Genomic DNA, 15,164 nt, shown 5'->3' on the forward strand with positions numbered 1-15,164 from the left:
GAGCTTCAAATAGAAAGGATGGCTACCCCACCATACACCAGCCAAACATCTCAATATGTTTAAAGAGCGTTCGCATCTACCTTTAACATAATTACAATGACCTTTGGCTGAAAAATTGTAGTCTAAAACAATCCCTAAGTACTTAACTTGTTCACGAAAGGAGATTATAGATCCACCATAGGATAAATTTCCATTAACAGTTTTTTTCCTTGGAGAAAATATTATTGCTGAGGTTTTCGGAACTGAAAGATCTAACCCATTATTATTTAAATATATATTTAATTCCTTCAAACTAACATTTATAAACTCGCAGGCCTTAGGTACGGATCTATTTCTAGAGTAAAATACTATGTCATCGGCGTATTGTAAAATGGACATACAATCTGGCAAATTAGAACAATTTGCAATTTGCTGGAGCCTTCCGGCGTCCTCAGGGACGATGGTAAGAGGCCGGACGGAATGTCATTGATTCCGTGGGAGATGGGGCGGGTGTTGGTGTGGGACGCTACTTGCGTGGATACACTAGCCCCGTCCCATCTTCATGGCACTTCCGTCTTATCGGGTGCGGCTGCGGATGCGGCTGAGCGGAGAAAAAGGGCCAAGTACAGCTGTGTCGGCCAAGAATATCTTTTTACCCCTTTTGGTGTGGAAACACTCGGCCCGTGGGGTCCCGGTGCCCTGAAATTTTTCGGAGCATTATCAAAGAGGCTGGTGGATGTGACTGGGGATCGTAGGGCTGGCAGCTTCCTCGCACAGCGCATTAGTATTGCAATTCAGCGGGGTAATGCTGCCAGCATCTACGGCACCTTACCGAGGGGTGAATTTTTATTTTAGTTAAGGTTTATGATAGGTAGTATATTTTAGTTACATTTAGTTTATAAGTTTTGTTACTATATTTTTATTTAATTTGTTCCAATAAATTTATTTACAAAATTAGAACTAAGGTCGTATGTATATACATTAAAAAGTAAAGGGCTTAAAACTGAACCCTGCGGTAGTCCTTTCCAAACTGTCCTGTGTAATACTTTATCATCTAAATCTAACCTGATCGACCGTTCATAAAACATAGCAGCAATAATATTGCACAAGCGTTCAGGAACTCCCAAGAGGCACAATTTATTTACAAGAATTGATATATTTACATTATCGTAGGCAGAATTAATATCTATAAAACAAGCTACTACATATTCTCGTTTTGGAAAGGCTAAAAGAATATCAGAAACTAACAAACTAACAGTCTAAAGTGCTTCTGCTTTTGCGAAAACCATATTGAATATCAGGTAATAATTTCTTTCAATAAACCATTCTAATCTATTTTTAACTAAGTGTTCTAAAATTTTAATTAAAACGGAAGATAACGCAATTGGACGGTAAGAATTTGCATCATTACGGGGTTTATTTGGTTTGAGGAAAGACAACACTAGCTGTAATTTTCAACTTGGTGGAATGTCACCTGTCAAAAATATGCAGTTGATAATATTAAGAAAGTAACCTAGAATATTATCACTAGAATGTGTCAAAAAGGAATATGGAATTCCATCGCATCCTGGTGCAGAATCTATGACATACGATAATACATTCTTTAGTTCCAATAGTGAGAACGGACTGTTAAAACGCTGCATGTTATCATTATCAATATTAGACGGGGAAACCAGTTCAAGACACACAGGGAATGGAACAAATGGAGGAGCTAATTTAACTAAAAACATTTCGGCTACTGGAGGATCAAGTTTGGTGGCGCTATTTTCTACAAAAGCTCCTCTAAACATTCTAACCTTTCTCCAAACTTCTGACGAGTGAGTACTAGGGCTTAAGGATGCACAAAAGGACCTCCAACTGTCAACTTTCTTCTTCTTCAAAAACTGTTTTGTTACTTTTAAAGTAACTAATAAGGAATTAAAATTATCTTCGCTCATATTATTATTATACATTAACTCACTCTGTTTTCTCTTTTTAACAGCTTCTGAACATTCAGAATCCCACCATGGAGGACTGGGAATATTAAATTTAGAGGACTTCTTATGTGGAAATACTTCATCAGCTATATTAATTATAAACTTAGCAAAGGCATCAGAAGTTTTAAACAAATGTTCCAAGATACATCAGGCAATTCTTCCAACCTCTCATCCATATGTTTACGAAACTTATCCCAATGTGCATTTTGAAGTTTATATGCTAACAGTGGAGATCTTTTAAAAAATGGTTTGTTTTTAGAAGGAAAAGAAATGACAATCGGAAAATGATCACTGCCATAGGACAGAGGGAGTACCTCCCAGAGTAAGGAGTGTGCAATGGAAGAGCTACAAATTGATAAGTCTAATGCACTAGGATTCTCATTGGGAGCAGACCGACGCGTGGGAACACCTGAGTTCAATATATATAAATCATAATACTCTGCTATGTCTATTATTTCCTCTCCTAAACTACTAGCATTGTAACACCCCCAAGCTGGGTGATGGCAATTAAAATCTCCTAATATTAAACATGGAGTAGGAAGAGATGATATGATATTTCTTACTTCACTAAGTATGGCTATCGAGGGATGAGGTATGTACACTGAAACTATACAAATGTTATCTACAAGTGCTGAAATAATGGAAAATTCATTATTATGAGGTGCTAATGAAACATGAGAGAAATGATATGATTTTTTTACAAGAATGGCTACGCCACCATGCCCATCCGACCTATCTTCACGGAGGCAGGCATAGCCAGGAATTCTGAAATATAACTCGGACCTGAGCCATGTTTCAGTTAGGGTAATAACAAAAGGGTCATACTTCTTAATTAAATGGATTAAATCGCTTTTTTTATTATTAATGCTGCGACAATTCTAAAAACATTTCGGCTACTGGAGGATCAAGTTTGGTGGCGCTATTTTCTACAAAAGCTCCTCTAAACATTCTAACCTTTCTCCAAACTTCTGACGGGTGAGTACTAGGGCTTAAGGATGCACAAAAGGACCTCCAACTGTCAACTTTCTTCTTCTTCAAAAACTGTTTTGTTACTTTTAAAGTAACTAATAAGGAATTAAAATTATCTTCGCTCATATTATTATTATACATTAACTCACTCTGTTTTCTCTTTTTAACAGCTTCTGAACATTCAGAATCCCACCATGGAGGACTGGGAATATTAAATTTAGAGGACTTCTTATGTGGAAATACTTCATCAGCTATATTAATTATAAACTTAGCAAAGGCATCAGAAGTTTTAAACAAATGTTCCAAGATACATCAGGCAATTCTTCCAACCTCTCATCCATATGTTTACGAAACTTATCCCAATCTGCATTTTGAAGTTTATATGCTAACAGTGGAGATCTTTTAAAAAATGGTTTGTTTTTAGAAGGAAAAGAAATGACAATCGGAGAATGATCACTGCCATAGGACAGAGGGAGTACCTCCCAGAGTAAGGAGTGTGCAATGGAAGAGCTACAAATTGATAAGTCTAATGCACTAGGATTCTCATTGGGAGCAGACCGACGCGTGGGAACACCTGAGTTCAATATATATAAATCATAATACTCTGCTATGTCTATTATTTCCTCTCCTAAACTACTAGCATTGTAACACCCCCAAGCTGGGTGATGGCAATTAAAATCTCCTAATATTAAACATGGAGTAGGAAGAGATGATATGATATTTCTTACTTCACTAAGTATGGCTATCGAGGGATGAGGTATGTACACTGAAACTATACAAATGTTATCTACAAGTGCTGAAATAATGGAAAATTCATTATTATGAGGTGCTAATGAAACATGAGAGAAATGATATGATTTTTTTACAAGAATGGCTACGCCACCATGCCCATCCGACCTATCTTCACGGAGGCAGGCATAGCCAGGAAGTCTGAAACATAACTCGGACCTGAGCCATGTTTCAGTTAGGGTAATAACAAAAGGGTCATACTTCTTAATTAAATGGATTAAATCGCTTTTTTTATTATTAATGCTGCGACAATTCTAAAAACATTTCGGCTACTGGAGGATCAAGTTTGGTGGCGCTATTTTCTACAAAAGCTCCTCTAAACATTCTAACCTTTCTCCAAACTTCTGACGGGTGAGTACTAGGGCTTAAGGATGCACAAAAGGACCTCCAACTGTCAACTTTCTTCTTCTTCAAAAACTGTTTTGTTACTTTTAAAGTAACTAATAAGGAATTAAAATTATCTTCGCTCATATTATTATTATACATTAACTCACTCTGTTTTCTCTTTTTAACAGCTTCTGAACATTCAGAATCCCACCATGGAGGACTGGGAATATTAAATTTAGAGGACTTCTTATGTGGAAATACTTCATCAGCTATATTAATTATAAACTTAGCAAAGGCATCAGAAGTTTTAAACAAATGTTCCAAGATACATCAGGCAATTCTTCCAACCTCTCATCCATATGTTTACGAAACTTATCCCAATCTGCATTTTGAAGTTTATATGCTAACAGTGGAGATCTTTTAAAAAATGGTTTGTTTTTAGAAGGAAAAGAAATGACAATCGGAGAATGATCACTGCCATAGGACAGAGGGAGTACCTCCCAGAGTAAGGAGTGTGCAATGGAAGAGCTACAAATTGATAAGTCTAATGCACTAGGATTCTCATTGGGAGCAGACCGACGCGTGGGAACACCTGAGTTCAATATATATAAATCATAATACTCTGCTATGTCTATTATTTCCTCTCCTAAACTACTAGCATTGTAACACCCCCAAGCTGGGTGATGGCAATTAAAATCTCCTAATATTAAACATGGAGTAGGAAGAGATGATATGATATTTCTTACTTCACTAAGTATGGCTATCGAGGGATGAGGTATGTACACTGAAACTATACAAATGTTATCTACAAGTGCTGAAATAATGGAAAATTCATTATTATGAGGTGCTAATGAAACATGAGAGAAATGATATGATTTTTTTACAAGAATGGCTACGCCACCATGCCCATCCGACCTATCTTCACGGAGGCAGGCATAGCCAGGAATTCTGAAACATAACTCGGACCTGAGCCATGTTTCAGTTAGGGTAATAACAAAAGGGTCATACTTCTTAATTAAATGGATTAAATCGCTTTTTTTATTATTAATGCTGCGACAATTCCATTGAAGAATTTTGGAATTGTTGGCCATTGTTGAAGGAAAGATGAGAGTATGGACTGGTAATGTGTGCAACGTTGGACGGTTCTATCTTTTGATAAATTAAAATGTGAAACCGTATCAAAACCTTTCTGAGGTTTTGGTGGACTGCGAGGCTTAAGAAATACTGTTTTTGTATATGATTGTGTATGCTGTGTATTAATACCTAAATTATTAGTTTTAGTTGTCTGGGTCTGGAGAGATGTCGGAGTGGCCATAAGCACATCTGCATACGGTTTGGTCACAGGAGGGTGCAATTTTGATGCCTCAGAGTAGGATATAGCACTTTGAGCCATAGATAGCTTGATATTTTTCTGTCTCTCATATTCTGGACAGCGAGACTTATTGGTTGCAAAATGAATGCCAGAGCACAGACAACAAGATGCACTATCCTCTTCAGTAGTGCAAGAGGAGCCAGTGTGACTCTGTCCACACTTTTAGCACCGGGGTTTTGATCTGCATTGCGCCTGCGTATGACCAAAGCGGCAACAGTTGTAACACTGGATGGTTGGATAAACATATAAGTCGCCTGGCAAAGCGTTATAACACATAAATATGCGTTTTGGGAGAACCTGGCCACCAAAAGTTATAACGATTGTTTGTGATGGCTTCCACACCGGAGCGCCATCCACAATAACTATATAATTGATTATTTTTAATTTTAGAACTTCACCACAACCTATTGGAACACTGATGCTTTCCTTAACCTCGTCCAAAGACATTTCAGATGGAACACCCTTAACTACACCCATTCTAATGACGTTGAAGGATGGAATGAATGCTGTATATCTATTCTCCTTCAGTCTGCTGTCTTGCAGAAAATGGTTGGCGTCCTCATATTTTGAAAATGACAGTGAGACTCTATTGCGGCCGTTTACGTGAGTACGTTTAACACTGCCATTTACAATATTTTTAAAATTGTTGCGTTTTAAAAAGTTGCCAAAAGCAACTGAATGAATTGAAGTACCATCGCTGAGAGATTCTTGTTGCTTCTGTACGTGAACAATATATGGTGAGCAATCTGAGTAAATATATTCTTTCCTAACCGTGACTGTGGGCTGAGAGGTGGTAATATCGGCAGAAATCGCGGCTGAGGCCACGGCAGCAGCCGCGGCTGGGGCCGGGGCTGGAGCAGGAGCAGAGGCTGTAAGTGGAGCGTGAGAATGTGAACCATCATTACTGTTTGTGGAAACCTGACAATCACAATCGTCTTTGATAGATTCCCTATCCCTATTTTTATTTTATTTATTTATTTATTTTAAACTTTATTGCACAGTAAGAATATACAGTGACAAAAGGCGGACTTAATGCTACACGGCATTCTCTACCAGTCAACCTTTAGGCCAAACAGAGAAACATAGTTGGTGCGGGGTATGTAAAGAACACTAAAACTAAATGCTTTAATAGACACAAATATAAATAATAATATAATAGTAATATGTAGATAAAATAAATATATAGGTACAACAATAAATATCAATAAATATGTATATATATATATATATATATGTACCTGCTACTAACTTTACTATGCAGACACTTAATCGTGAGACTTTTCAAATAGATACTTGCGCAGCTTGCGCTTGAACGTCAACTTAGTCTCGGCTTGTCGTATGCTGAGAGGCAAATCATTCCAGAGACGGGTGGCTTGCACGGTGAATGAATTGGTCGTAGCACCAGAGCGGTGGTGCGGGATAGCTAAAATAAGTTTACGAGCAGTGCGAAGTTCGCATCCTGGTCGAGCAGTTACAAATTTAAATTTAGATCGCAAGTATTCTGGCGCCACTGGGTCAAAAAGAATGGAGAACAGGGTGCATAAAATTTTGAGACTTCTGCGCTCACGAATGCGAAGCCAGTTGAGTTGTCGGCGAAAGGCGGTTACGTGGTCATACTTGCGAAGGCCATAAATGAACCTAATACAGTTGTTCAATACTCGGTCGAGCTTGTCCAGTAATCCTTGCGTCACATTAGTGCAGCACACATCACAATAATCAATGACAGGTAACACCAGAGCTTGAATAAGGAGAGTTTTGGTAGAGATCGGTAGAAAATGATTAAACCTATACAGTGATCGCAAGGTATACGCAACTCTTCGACACATATCGGACACCTGGGGTTCCCAGGTCAGGCCACAATCAAACAGCAATCCTAGGTTTTTAACTTTTGTGGAAAAAGGAATGACAATCTTTTCGAAGAGAATCGGTGCAACTTTCGTGAAATCGGTATTAAGGACCAGGCGTGGACTCCCGATAATGATGAAATTTTATCTTTGTTATGTCGTTTTTTTTTATTACAATGACGACAAATCTTCCTCGATGCTGTCCTACGTTTTCTTACCACAGAAGATACAGAGCTATCCGTATCCACATTGTGATTTTCTTTCATTTCTGTATCAGAAATGATGGTATGAGAAACTGGAGGACCACCTCCCCCTGGGTCGTAAGGCTCATCGTCGTCACCGCCCATGGCGGTGGCGAATATACAATAAAACTTACCTAGATGATAAATTTATATATACAAAATATAATAAACTAACTACTAATGATATTTACAAACTATTTACACTGAATTGACCACTATTAACACAAAAATTATTTAAAATTTGTTAAATGAAAAAAAAACACGCGCGCACAGGTCGAAGTTTCCCGCCCTTTTTTTTCTTCATATTTGTTATGTTTCAACAATTAAAGTCCTTGCTTTTAAATACTCGACAAATCTAAAGGTCGTCCATTAAGAAATACCTGTTCCAAAAACTATTCCAGTAAAACGCCCCACCTCTAGTGTGGAAATGTTCAAAACCTGTCAGCGAATTTACCTATTCGACAACACACGATTTTTTCCATTCAAGACGAGGAATTCATAGATCGCTTCCGTATTTCCAAGGAAGTATTTCACTATCTTGAAAGTCTCAAAGAGACAAAAATTAAGGCAAGAACGGAAAAGTAAGTGTTAGCGCCTATTTGGGCTGTTTAAATAAGACAAGGTATCAACTTGAGATTACCATTTTAATGGGTTTTATTACAATGTACAATAACTATATGTATAGGTTCTATGACTAGGACACGCGCGTTTATCGTGGTGGTTAGATTGCAAGAGAGGGATGCGCTCGCAGCGATGCCCGAAGATGCGTCGTATGTGTGAAATTCTGGCGCTAGCATCGCGCTTTCTGGTTGGACGCCGATCCCGCCGTCTATGTTGGCATCTTGGGGCTGCAGGGCTGCGTTTCCACACATCATTGGTTGGCGAAGCTAGCGGTGTTGCCACAGCGCTAACATACTCCGGGGCGCTGAAAGACTGTCTTTCAGGACTCTCCCTGTTGGACAGGCAGCGGGCATATTCGGTTGAGTGCTCGCTTGACTATTCCCCTAGCGGTGTTGATGTCTGCTACGCGCGGCACGCCATCCTTTCCATTATACAGTTTGACGACTCTGCAAATGCGCCATAGCAAGGCGGCAAGCCTTCCTCCTTGACTAGTACGAGCTCTCCAAGCTGTAGATCGCGTTGCCTCTCGCGCCACTTGTATCGCTGTTGCTGTAGGGACACATGTGTGTTGCCCAAAACTCGTTTGAGATGAAATTTGGCGCTTTTAATACCGGCCTCTGCGTAGCCATCAAAGTTAAGTGCATAAGCTGGCGCGAATTTAAATCTTATACCCTGACCAGCTGCAAAATCAGATATATCGTTTTCATGTGACTTAAAATAATTATTTATTTCTTTGGCTGCAGCTACAAAGTCTCTACCATTATTACAAAACAGCTCCGCAGGTTTGACGCGCCTGGCGATAAATCTGCGGAGTGCCAGGCCAACTGCGTCCTTAGACAAGTCGCTAACAGCTTCAAAATGAACACATTTATATCTTAAGTATATAAATAGACACATATAACATTTAGTGATATTACATCCACGTCCACGGCGTTCAGTTATTAAATAAGGACCGGCTAAGTCTACACTACAGCTGTTGACGTGAATGGAAAATCAGCCTTTATGCGTTGCGCTGGATACCTATTATATTTTTTAAAGTTTGGCCAGCGATTCTTTTACAAGTGACACAATTGTGGGCCGCGCTCCTTGCTAGGTTTCTGCCCCCAACCGGCTATATCAAGTCCCGTACTGAGCATAGCAATAGCTGTGGTCCTGCATGTAGGAGACGTATGTGTTCATGTGTAAAGATGAGTTTGGTTAGTGTGTGTTTAGCACGTAATAACATGGGATGCTTCTGTTCGTAACTACAATCTGAAGCATCTAGCCTTCCCCCGACTCTCAAGAGACCTTGCGAGTACAAAAATGGGTTCAGTGTTATAATGTGTGACCTAGGACTCAACCTGTGACCTATGCGCATCGTTTCAAGCTCAGAATCAAATGACTGCTTTTGTGCAATTTTAACTAATGTATGTAAAGAGTTTGTTCGAGGCATTTTTGGCGAGGCGTTGCTTTGGTCGAGGCATCATACTCGATCATTAACCCGGCCCCTGGGGAAATAGAGCCTCTTCTCTATTTCTCACTTGGGTAATTCTCGTCCGGCGCGTCCCAGTCGCGGGGGTGGGCATCCTGCACCTCAGTAGTTCGGGGTGTAAGGGTGGCGGAGTTCGGATGAGGACCCAGCACCGCGGGGTATAGCGTGGTCCCCTGCCCAGGGTTACGGGTGAAGACCTCAACGGCTGCTAAAGCGGAGATGGCGGACATCGGTACGTGGGAGCAGGCGGAAGAGGCAAAAGCCCAGTGGAAAGCTGACCTGCACTGGAGCTGCATCGCCAGGCAGGGCGATGCAGTAGGGATGGCGGCGGATGAGGCCTCGGCCCAACGGCGGCGCCCAAGCTCTCCAGGAGAGTTACTGCCTTGGCGTCAGGCGGCAGCCGGCCGTAAAATCTAAAGCCAAAACCAATTTCTCCTCACAAAAATGAAAGTACAACAAATGGAATTGGGCAATACTACTAGGGCGTACCCCGTAAGCGACGCGAATACGAAGGATGCGATTAATACTAGGGCGTACCCCCCAAGCGACGGTCTATTGGACAAGAACAAAAATTCGCATAAGAACTTACTTCGCATAAGACTTGCAACATGGAACTTGGGGTCTCTCACAGGAAGGAGCCAAGAGCTGAGCAAAATTCTACACAAACGGTGCATTAACATCTGCTGCATACAGGAGACGAAGTGGAAAGGCTCAAAGTCTAAAGACATTGGAAACGACTACCAGGTAATATATCACGGAGTGGACAATAAAAGAAACGGGGTGGCCGTGGTTCTGGATCACAACTTCAAGTCACGAATAGTAAATATCACACGAAAGAGCGACCGCCTAATATCGGTAAAGCTGGCATTAGATCACCAGCAAGTAACCAACATAATACCAGCATACGCACCACAAACTGGCTGCACAGAAATGGAAAAGGTAGAGTTCTGGGAGGATTTCGATGAACTACTGCAAGGCATACCATCAAATGAATATAAGATAATTGGCGGCGACCTCAACGGACACGTGGGCGCAACAAATGACACTTCTAACAACGTGCACGGAGGTTTTGGGATGGGTAAATTGAATAAGCAAGGGGAAGCTATCTTGGATTTTGCAGCGAGACATTCACTAACCTTAGTTAACACAAACTTCAAAAAGAGATATGAACACCTAACCACCTACAAATGTGCGGGGAAAACATCACAAATAGATTACATCATCTCGGACGTCTCTATTAAGCAAAAGTTTAAAGATTGCAAGGTCATCCCGGGTGAGGCTCTGACATCTCAACACCGGATTTTGGTAGCCGTATACGACCTACCCAAGCCTATAAAAACAAATGTAGATAAAACACCAAGAACAAAGTGGAAAGAACTGGATGGCCCTAAGGGTGAACTGCTACTGGCTGGTCTAAAGACTTACTTGGAAGCTGATTTGGACGTAATGTATGAGCACGCTGAAGATATTTGGACTAAGTTTGAAGAGCACTGCAGAACAAAAGCAGCAGAGATTTTGGGAGTATCTAAAGGACCTCTATGCTCCGGCAAAGATCCCGAATGGTGGAACGATAAAATCAAGGAGGCTTTAGCTAACAAGAAAACTCTATTTAAAACATGGCAAAGTTCGCAGGCAGAAGAAGATAAGGCCAAATATAAAGAAGCAAAGAGACAAGCAAAGATCTGCATTGCTGTGCAGAGAACAAATGCAAACCAAGCTTTCTATGACGGATTAGAAACGGCTAAAACAGAAAATGAAGTACTCAAAATTGCTAAGGGCAGGCATAAAGCCACCACCGACATCAAAATTAACAGGTACATCAAAAACAGGGACCAAGTTCTGTTAACTGACAGCACGCAAATCAGACAGAGATGGTATGAATACTATGAACAACTGCTAAACGAAGAATTCCCCCACGAGGATCCCGCACCTCTTGAACCTGTCTATGGGCCAATACCTGAAGTCGATCCGCATGAAGTAAAGCTAGCTGTGGCTAAGATGAAAAATAGAAAAGCTCCAGGCCCAGATGAGGTCCCAGCTGATTTATGGAAACGACTTGGCCCGGTAGCAGTCAGTTGGCTGACCAGACTGTTTAACATCGTCCTGTCCACAAAGAGAATTCCAGAATCATGGCGCCAGAGCTATCTGCTACCATTCTATAAAAACAAGGGAGATGTGGCTGAGTGCGAAAACTACAGAGGAATTAAACTGACTTCACATACGCTAAAGATATGGGAGCGAATTTTAAATAGCCGTCTCTCGTCTCTAACGGAAATCTCCCCAAATCAGTTTGGTTTCACGGCATCCAAATCAACCATGGATGCTATACAGGCGGTCAGAATCCTGATGGAAAAACATCGAATAAACAAAAAAGACCTGCATCTTGCATTCATTGACCTCGAGAAGGCTTTTGATAGGGTGCCCCGTAAACTGGTGTGGCAGGCTCTAAGGGCGCAGAAAGTGCCAGAATACTATATAGACCTAATACGAGACATGTACCACGACGTCAGTACAAGAGTCAAAACCTTGGCAGGCTTAAGTAATGCGTTCGAGGTCAAGGTGGGCGTTCATCAGGGATCTGCACTCAGCCCGTTCTTGTTCAATCTTGTGATGGACTATCTCACAAACCACATTCCGGCACCATTACCTTGGACGATGCTGTACGCCGACGATATCGTACTGGCGGCTAATACTGCACAACATCTGCAAGTACTTTTAAATACCTGGACACATTCTCTCGAGAAGCATGGACTCCGAGTGAGCAGGAGTAAGACAGAGTATCTGAAATGCCCATTCAGCGGGAACACAACCCCTGAAACAATCTGCATCGGATCAACACCCATCCCTACAGTCAACAAGTTCAAATATCTGGGCTCCATGCTTACGGCGGATGCCAATATAGATGCCGATGTTACGCACCGAATAAATGTAGCGTGGCAAAAATGGCGGACTCTCACCGGAGTTCTGTGTGACCCCCGCATGCCTATAAAAACGAAGGGCAAAGTCTATAAGACAGCAGTTCGCCCGGCATTACTGTACGGATCGGAATGCTGGACAGTAAAGAAGACACACGAGCAAAAAGCCCACGTAAACGAAATGAAGATGCTGCGGTGGGCGGGAGGGGTGACCAGGATGGACAGGGTGCGCAACGAACACATACGGGGTAGTTTTAAGGTCGCGCCTATCACAGACAAAATGATAGAGTCCCGCCTTAGATGGTATGGCCATGTAATGAGACGCAGTGAAGACCATGTGGTAAAAATCGCTCTAAACTTACCAGAACGTAAGAAAGGTATCGGCCGCCCGCCATTGACCTGGTGGTCTAACATAGAGAGAGACCTCAAGAAAACCCAATTGCCAAAACCGACAATCCAGGACCGACGGGCCTGGCGCAAAAATGTGAGGAGACCCGACCCCAGATAACGGGAGCAGGGACGGACAAAGAAGAAGAAGAAGAAGAGTATGTAAAGAGTTTGTAAGCTCTTGTGGCGATAGTGAGCCGGTTAGTTTAGGCATGCTAGGCTTACAGTTATTTATGAACCGGCGTACATAAGCCACAGTATGTTGTATCCTTTTATATTTTGAAAATCTATTAAACTCTATGACAGATGGTTCGTCGCCTGTGCTTGTAAGCATAGACGTTACCTTGATTTCAGGCAAGACCTCCGGTTCTACAAACTTTAGTTCTGATTTAGTTGAGTCCGGAATGATTTTTATATAAGTGCAGGCTACATAATATGCAGTCTCTGCGGCGTCAGAAAAGCCATGTGATTCTGTCGAGTAGTGTGACTCGCACCATACACGCCTAGGTGTACTAAGCGTTTTAATGTGATGTAAGTTTTTAATAAATTGTGACCAGAATGACCAGATTCGCTGTATTTCAGGAGAAACTGGTGCGTCCCAAGATTTGCCTTCTTTCCACAAAGTTTGAATTAATATTTTAGGTTTGACTGTGCATAGGCTTAAAAGCCCTAAGGGATCAAATACTTGAAATGTTTTAGACAAAATTGTTCTTTTTGTAACTGTTTCATCAGATTGATCATTTTTAATTGAAATTTTTAATATATCTTGGCTGGGTTGCCGCCCTAGTCCAAGTGTTTGACAAGATTGACTCAAAGCTTGATGATCATCTTGAATAATGAAATCTGACTTTAATAAAGCGTTTGAATTTACACGGTATTTACTCAAATTAAAGCATCTAGAGGCCAAAGCCTGTGAGACGTCAGCTTGTATAAGAGGCAGCTCTGATTCAGAGTCTGCGTCTGTTAGTAAGTCATCACAGTAAGAATCATTTTGTATACTGGTCCTAACCAAAGAACCCTTGCTTTCAGCCCCTAACTGCCACGAACAGCGAGCTGCTAACCAGCTTGACGAGTCTGAGCTATACGTAACAGTATTTAAAGTAAGAGAGTGTATGTTGCCTAGGCAGTCTGGTGTATTTTTTAAAGGTAAGAGAGTTCCAGATCTGCCGTCAGATTGGCGGTGGGTATTTTCAACAAAATGTTTTTCTATAGGGTGAGAGTCGAACTCACGCCCATTTTTAATGGAGTCCGCTTCTGGCGGCAGCTCCTCTGTCTCCCAAAACTTAGTCGTGTGGGCCGACAGATCAGATAAGCAAAGATGGCTACGTGTGGTCAGCGAATTTACATGTGTAGTGGCTCCCTCTACGGGTCCAGCTACAAGCCACCCAAGTATAGATGGGATTAGGTAGGTGCGCTTGCTCGTTGGCATTGTTTTAGCAGCACCTGTTACAATGGCCCAAAACATTTCCACTCCCAACAGCATATCAATTTGGGATGGGACATTAAAAGTTGGGTCAGCAAGCTGCATATAAGCAGGTAAGTTAAGGTGACTAACGTCAACATATTTGTTTGGGAAGCGATCAGTTATTTGGTCTAAAACTAGAAAGTCAAGATTGGCATTGAAATCGCTTGATTTAGATTTAATATGAGCTGCACAAAGTACAGGCTTATAGGTCAGAGGTGTATTTCCTATTCCTGTAACATTTGAGGCAGTTAGAGGCTGAAGATCAAGTTGCAAGCGTTGTCTTAATGCTTCAGTAAGATAATTAGACTGTGAGCAACTATCTAAGAGACATTTCACAGTTTCCTAGTGCCGGACTCTTACCGGCTAAAACCCAGTTGCTCGCTCATAGCTCCTGTTTCCTCTCAGACTCAGACTTTATTTACATTTTTCTTACTTATTCAACTACATTTTTGTCTTATATCTTACTCTATGTTGTGATTGTAAACATTACATGCTACTTTGTGTCAAAAACTTGATATTTACAATTTTCGTACTTATTTAAATACATTATCATCTTATTTCTAATTTTACATTATGATTACCTTGCATTACATTATGATTGGATTGCGTTGTTTTTACATAATGGTTGGATGCTGCTTTATGTTTTATGCTTCTCCTGCGTATTCATTATAATACTGGTGAGAACATTTGTTTCCTACTTATTTCTGTTTCTTACAATTTCAACAATTTTAGTGCAATAATCAATAAATATTTCTCTACTGTGTTTGTTGTTTACTATTTCAGGTATATTTCCTAACTCAATCCTTT

General features: G+C 40.9%; 3 long non-coding RNA genes across 3 annotated transcripts; all 3 read left to right on the plus strand.

Annotated features, from left to right (window-relative positions):
* Positions 1 to 1,293: 1,293 nt before the first annotated feature.
* Positions 1,294 to 2,395, plus strand: LOC134747072 (uncharacterized). The gene is made up of 2 exons (XR_010128290.1): positions 1,294 to 1,796; positions 1,961 to 2,395. It is a non-coding gene; the product is annotated as an uncharacterized LOC134747072 (long non-coding RNA).
* A 437-nt stretch (positions 2,396 to 2,832) lies between these two features.
* On the plus strand, positions 2,833 to 3,529 carry LOC134747070 (uncharacterized). The gene is made up of 2 exons (XR_010128288.1): positions 2,833 to 2,930; positions 3,095 to 3,529. It is a non-coding gene; the product is annotated as an uncharacterized LOC134747070 (long non-coding RNA).
* A 441-nt stretch (positions 3,530 to 3,970) lies between these two features.
* LOC134747071 (uncharacterized) lies at positions 3,971 to 5,150 on the plus strand. Its single transcript, XR_010128289.1, has 3 exons — positions 3,971 to 4,064; positions 4,229 to 5,027; positions 5,111 to 5,150. It is a non-coding gene; the product is annotated as an uncharacterized LOC134747071 (long non-coding RNA).
* The last annotated feature ends 10,014 nt before the right edge of the window (positions 5,151 to 15,164 follow it).

This window comes from Cydia strobilella, chromosome 14 (genome assembly GCF_947568885.1).
Source record: "Cydia strobilella chromosome 14, ilCydStro3.1, whole genome shotgun sequence".
NCBI lineage: Eukaryota > Metazoa > Arthropoda > Insecta > Lepidoptera > Tortricidae > Cydia > Cydia strobilella.